The following is a 7,325-nucleotide window of genomic DNA, read 5'->3' as shown; positions in this document are numbered from 1 at the left end:
CTACTCCAAACACTGACATTATCGGTTCAATTTTGCATCCCTGATTACAGAAATGGATCACATCTTGAGAAGAGGAGTGCAAGCTACACGAAAAACTCTCAGGGCCTAAAATAATTCAGATTGAGTCACGAAAGCCACAAAAGGTCAAATGTCAATGTGATTCTACAACAAGAAAGGGGTGTGCTTTGCCACGGATTGAAGCATATGCAGAGCTTTAAAAAAAACAAAACAATGGCAACCGCCCTTTGATAAAAAGTTACATTTACTTGCACTTGCCAAGTAATGTAACAACTTGGCACATTAATACCGAATTGAAAAAAAAAAAAGTTTCATTTATAGTTACAACTTTTGCAATCAGAATTTAGAGTAAGAATTATTAATTTTATAAATCTCTTTCAACGCCAAGCAAACCCAGATAATTTTTTTAACAAAATGTTTGGCAGGTATACTGGTGTATTTTTATTTTAAAACATTTATAATTATAACATTTTCTATCTCACTTCATTATTCCAAATCACACACATAAAGATCATTCAGTTACTGAATAATTTGAAAATACTGAAGATAAAAAAAAAAAAACAGTCTTATCAAAAAGATTTAAAGTAAAAGGTTTAAAGTCAAATGTGACCCTGGACCACAAAACCAGCCATAAGTAGCACGGGTATATTTGTAGCAATAGCCAAAAAATACACTGTATGGGTCAAAATTATCGATTTTTCTTTTATGCCAAAAATCATTAGGATATTAAGAATGTTCCATCCATATATATAAGGATGTTCCATGAAGATATTTTGTAATTTTTTTGCACCCTCAGATTCCAGATTTTCAAATAGTTGTATCTCGGCCAAATATTGTCCTATCCTAACAAACCATACATCAATGGAAAGCTTATTTATTCAGCTTTCAGATGATGTATAAACCTCAATTTCAAACCCTTATGACCCTTATGACTGGTTTTGTGGTGCTGGGTCACAAATGATCATGTTTTGAAGAAATTTTGCTCTAAAATCACAACAAAAAAGTCAAACATATCCAAATCATTATAATATTAGAAAATATTTGGGAAAAGAGGCCCTAAATTATACACAAGTTAACAACTGATTTTAACTTTTGAGCTGTAAGAACAAGGAAATATTTTCTCCATCCACAATTCATCAACTACAGTAGATGTCATGTGATTAATCATAGTGTTTAAATGAAAGTCAGACCCTATTAATAAAGGTGAAGAACACCAACGCACTGACATTTAAAACTAAACCTTGCAACATGCATCAAGAAGTAATCTGCTTCTCTGTGTCAGTTCCCCTAAAGGTGATGATGACACTGCAAAGAGTTATTATCTTAAGAGAAAGTATGTCTTTTTCTCTACACTCTCTCTCTCGCCTGCCTTGTCTTTCAGAAACTCATTTACTTGACCGACAGACACAAGTCATGGTCTAGTCCTCTGAAAAGTTCAACACAACCACGCACACAAAAAAACTACAATGCACGCATTCCAAGAGGTTTACACATGGGTATCCCTTAATATGCTCACATGCAAAGACTTTAAAATAGCAAATCAACTCTCCATTGCTTACTCACTGGGAAAGCCTCATTCATATGTTTAGTATGTCAAACAGTGCATTTGTTTATTGTTTTTTGGAGCACTCTAATTATAAATATATATATATATATTTAAAAACTATGACAGGACTAATTTTTATAATATTCAATAATATTTGAATATGTCTGTGCTGTTAGAAGATCATGTTTGCTTTCTATCAAATATTTGCAACATGAATCTCAACACAGTGACACATACATCTGATCAGTACTGATCAGGAGTTTCAGTTCTCCATTTATTTATCTCACTGTCACAATGGCACGCTCAAAACAAAAGCAGTCTGCATATTTCACCTCTGAACACCTGCTAAACTCTCAGTCTGAATTCCTGTCCAGTTGTTCTGACACCCCACACAGTGGGTCAACTCAAATACTGAGGAGTGGTAAGAGGAAGAGATGCACGCATACACCCACACAAGCTTCATGCACTGTGAAAATCCTTCAATTTATGGTTAAAAACTGACAGGTGTGGTTGCTAGATATTCACTGTAAACAAAATACGATGACATTACAAGATAGCTTTTTGGTGCCTTTATATTTTGCAGTTCATATCTGTCACTCTAAAAACTTATTCGGGGACCTGACAACTTAAATAATGCATGGTTGCAATTGCTTTATTGATTTGAGTAAACCTTTTAAGTAGCAAACATTATTTTGATGAGATCTGGTGACATACATTGACTCTATGGCTGCGCTATGCCAGTGACAAGTAATATCTTACTTCTTAGCTAAATAAGTTACATTTAGTACGTGTTGTGCTAGCTGTTGATTTAAACTGAAAAAAGGTAAGATTACTGGGTCCCAGGGCAACAACTTTATTTATTCATTTATTTATTGAGCAATTGACTTAAAAATTTGGCTTTATGCTATAAACTAGGTGCCTATAAGTCAGTTTAGTTTGTTGGTTGAACACAATTTCATTTGAAGTTATAACTCAGAAAGATTGATGCAAACAGTTGCAATACTTTTTTTTGTTTGTTTTTTTCGTTTTTAAGCCAACACATTATTTAACTCGTATAAAAAATGCTGGGTTGTTTCAACCCAACTTTGGGTCAAATATGGACTAACCCAGCTGTTGGGTTAAATTTTTACATTAATTTTTCAACCCAAAAGTTGGGTTAGTCCATATTTGACCCAAAGTTGGGTTGAAACAACCCAGCATTTAGGCCTGGTTTCGCAGACGGGGCTTAGGCCATAGTTCAATTAGGAAATTTAAGTAATTTTTATAACTGATATATTTTAAGATCAGTCAGTGCAAGTTTATTTCAGTTGAAACAGCTCAGACTTACATTTTAGTCTGGGACTAGGCCTAAGCCTTGTCTATGAAACCGGGGGATAATGTTAATATACCAAACCAGTCCTACCAAAAAATAAAATAAAAGCTTAATTCAGCATGTTCCAAATATTATGCTTGGCTTTTACACATACAACCGCACTGTCATAAAATACCAAAAATGCCACATCCTTTAATAATTGAGCAAAATAGCGTTTAAAGCATTCTAATTTACACCATTAAAGGGTTTAGCTGACCAAAAAAAAATAAAAAGTATAATTTATTTACTGTCTACTCCCTGTGATCCTCGCGCTTGTCCATATATTGGCAGGGAACGGTAACCACCTTATAGATTTAAAAAAGGATGCAAAACTGTCACAAAATAATATCATGCGACTTGGCCTGAATATTTGAGTATGCCGAGAAACAAAGCGAAATGTATTGTAGTATTTATCAAAAATCTTCACCTCGGTCATTGCTCTTCTGTTGCGCATTCATGATACGTTGAGGTGCTTGCTTGAAAGCAACATTTCCTGCCGCCACGTTCAGTAAAAGCACATGTGTGCACCATTTCGAGAAGTCTAAAGAAAAACATGAAACTATTGTATGTGTAAAAAACAATCATTCTAAGCAACAAGGATTAATAAATGCTGTAAGCTCTAGTTTGCATATGTACATCTATATAGCAATTAATACAGTCTTAAAATCAAGTGCATTAAACAGGTTTGAAAGTGGGCCTTCTTTCCTCCCTTCTTATTCACATGAGTATCATCTAACAAATTTGGAAAGAATCTGCAAATGCATTTGTTCTTATTTTTTTCCCACTGAATTTTTCTTCCCCTCTATTTTTTCTTCTACCAACACATGAATGCATATGGGTTCATAGAAGTAAAATGACATTTATATCCATTCCTTGAAACTGCCCTTTTCTGCTAATATAGTTTAGTTGATTTTGAAGAATGACTCACATTTCCCAAAAAGAAGAGAGAGAGAGAGAGAGAGAGAGAGAGTGAGAGAGAGAAACGTGCAAAACTGTCTTTGACAATTTGTCTCACATCCAGGTCATCGCTTGAGTGTAGTCAACATGCATAAGTACAAACACCCACTCACAAAAACAAGAAAGACTAACAAATAGTTCTTACCACACATGACCTTTCAGCTTGTCTTGGTTTAACACTTATACAATAAAATAACAGTCACTCTGCAGTTTAAGTATGAATATGTGAATATAAATTACATTCTTGCATTTTTAGTAATGTGTGGTTTAAGGTAAGATATAATTGAGCCATCACTACTGGACTATGCTAATATAAGATTATCTTAAATGATTGTAGTTATCATGTGACTATTACTGCATTCACCTTGGCCTAGGGAGACAGTTTTCTCATTCCTTTTGATGAGTCAGTGCTGTAAAAGCCATTTGGATATCTGTCACTCATAGACGTATCCATTATACAGTCACTGCTGGAAAACGTGGGAGTTTAAGTTGAAATTCACTGCCTTTCAAATGTAGAGCAAAGTTCAAGACCTTCATAATATATATATATATATATATATATATATATATATAAAATTCATAATCATTTTTTTGTGAAATAACAGATATTATTTATAAATAGTACTTCTCCTAATTTTAAACATTTCCTTTTTTTTCAGTCCAGTATTCCAACCATACTGACTATGTAACCTTTATAAATAAAATAGCCATCCTTTAGCAGATGGATAGGAGAATGTGTGATCACTTTGATTTCAGAATGAAAAAACATGAATTTCTCTGTCGTGATAAACATATTATGTTGTGGTTAATGTAAGGGTTTCCAAAAAAAAGTATAAAGTCACCATGTTATCATGATGTGTCTATTAGTTTTGTTTTCTAGAGACCAATGTGGAGGGGGGGGAAAGTAAATGTCTTAGAAGTGTGCCTTCTCAAGACAGAACATCCCCACCCTTTTAAAGCAATGTATTTTCATGACCTTTCCAGTCATTCATAGTTAAAGGATAGGATTTTTTTTTTTTTTGTATTGTATTGTTTTTTTTTATATATATATATATATATATACACATTTCCATTTCTTTTTCTGGGCCTGGAAACCTCAATTGTAAAATCTCCTGATATTTCCAAATTGTATAAAGGTCTTTCCCCCAAATCATACACTTATGACACAAGGCTTGTTTTGTTTTCTTTTCTTCCTATGTTTCTTTCACTCAATTTTAACCTTTCTGTATATTTTAGACTCATAATGAGTCGGTTTTTGGTTCTTTAAAAAGTGTTTCAAGTGATATTTAACCAGTTGTCTCGAACCACTCCAAGCTGAACCTGTCTTGTCACAAACGAGGCTAATATCACTTGACCCGGTTTACCCTCTCCCTCCTTACGCGTCTAAAGAGGCTGGGGGAAGGTCACGGAGAGGGGATTCCCCGTGACGGCAAAGCAGCAGTGCTAAAAGCGTGTTTCCCTCCGCGCGTGCACCGTTTCCATGCATAGCCCTGAGGTCTCGAGCCGCGAAACATGTTCCCCACAACTACTGACCACCTGATGTACCACTGGACTTCTTGAAGTTGAGAAATGAACAAAATATAAACGTACGCATCACAAGCAAACTCACAAGCTCGTTCCAAAATGGAATTATATGCTTTACTTTCAGATATGGACCCTGATGCATGTGCTGCGCAAGTTCAGAATTATTTACGACTTCTTTGCAACAGCTTTTCATGAGCTGTGGAAGAAATAATTACCTGTAACTACCGTCTGTTACTGCTAAGTTACCTGTTGTATCGAGATTCTTAGCGATATGTTGTCGGCTAAGTAACTTACTCTCGTTCAAACGGTTGTTGCTTTTAAACCACACTCGATCTACAACAACATTTAGCACAACAACCGAAACCGGTTTAGTGTCCTCGGGGCTTCCGCACTTAATACTATCCTGCTTTTCCAGAGAGCCAAGCGAGTTAAACAACACGGTTAAATGGAGACATCTGCGAAAAAAAAGCTTCATTCTGAGCCAACGGGCGAAATTACCAGAGGCTACCGGTTCTCTACTTTCTCCCATTACAGTATGGGGATATCATAAGGTTGTTCCCTGGTAAGAGGTAACGGGGACCCGCTTCCGCTAAAAATACCTGTCTACGACTATATTTGGATTGGCTGGAACACAATCAAATGTCTAAAATACACGGACCCGCCCCGGCGCAATGAATGAAGGATCTGCTATCTCACACCGCCGGGCCGCCCGCTGCTAAATTTAGTAACATCGCTTGCGTCAATCACGCGCCTCAGTGCGTCAAGCCCTCACCCCGCCTCCGGGAGCTGATCATTGGCCAGAATTAGAACGTGGCCAAGAAATTACGCGTCTTGTGATTGGCTATTGTTGATATTTTTTTATTCTATGGGGTACGCGAGCAACATTTAATAATTTGTTTAGTGTGCACGGCGGAAGCAAATTGAGTATTTAAATCCACCCAACTCCGCAGCCTTATAATTTTTATTTAATCATTATATTATATTTTGGACAACAGGCGACTGTCATTTGGACAATAACAAAATGTTTTTCTCCTCTTCAATGTAAGCTTGCATATCAGTCTTTATTTTAGGTACACCTTCACAAGCGCACACGCTCATCCATAAGTGTGTAGTAACCTTACACATTTTAATAAACGTTTATAACTACTAAATATGTTTACAGTGAGAATTTCATATAGTGAAAAAAACTATCGAGACCACACTTGGGTGTATTATGCACTTATCAATTATATTGTTTTATAATTTGGCACCTGCTAATAAAATAAAACCATTTAGAATAGTTTCATTAGCTCTGGAATAATCCTAACACGAATAACATTTATAGCCAAATTTTCCTCCAGCAAGTAGTCGACGACATAAAACTTGGCCTACCGCGCGATTTCAGACAACTCCTGAAAAAGAATCAGAAGATCAACCCTCCTCCTCCCCCCGCTCTCTCTCTCTCTCTCTCTCTCCTGGCATGGACTGTACGGCTTATGTGTATACTGTACCAGCGAGGCCGGTGAGCTACAGTGCTCGACGTCACCTCTCCCATGGCGTCACATTGACGTCACGCATTCCAGGCTTGCTATGTAGAAAGCAGGGACAGATAAATGTGCTATTAGACTTTCTCTCGCTCAGCGCGCCACATAAACAAAGGCACATTGCGACTTACGCACAGCGCATCCTCTCCGTTACTAACGCCGACACTCTTATAGTGGAGCTGACAGAACCACGGAGTACTTTTTTCTTCTTAGCTAAGAGGAAAATAAGTCAAATAATATTTTTTTAATGAAAAACCATCAACTTTTGCGACTTTGAAACCAACTTCCATTCAACCACTTTTTTCCCGTTTTTACAAACTTCTGTTGGATATGCACAAGGAATTATTAGGGCTTTACAAACATATGTAAAGACGGAACCTCAACAGAAATCAAGTAAGTGGAAATT

This window comes from Sinocyclocheilus rhinocerous, unplaced genomic scaffold (genome assembly GCF_001515625.1).
Source record: "Sinocyclocheilus rhinocerous isolate Xijiao unplaced genomic scaffold, SAMN03320098_v1.1 scaffold1333, whole genome shotgun sequence".
Classification (NCBI taxonomy): Eukaryota; Metazoa; Chordata; class Actinopteri; order Cypriniformes; family Cyprinidae; genus Sinocyclocheilus; species Sinocyclocheilus rhinocerous.
This window is presented reverse-complemented; position numbering follows the sequence as displayed.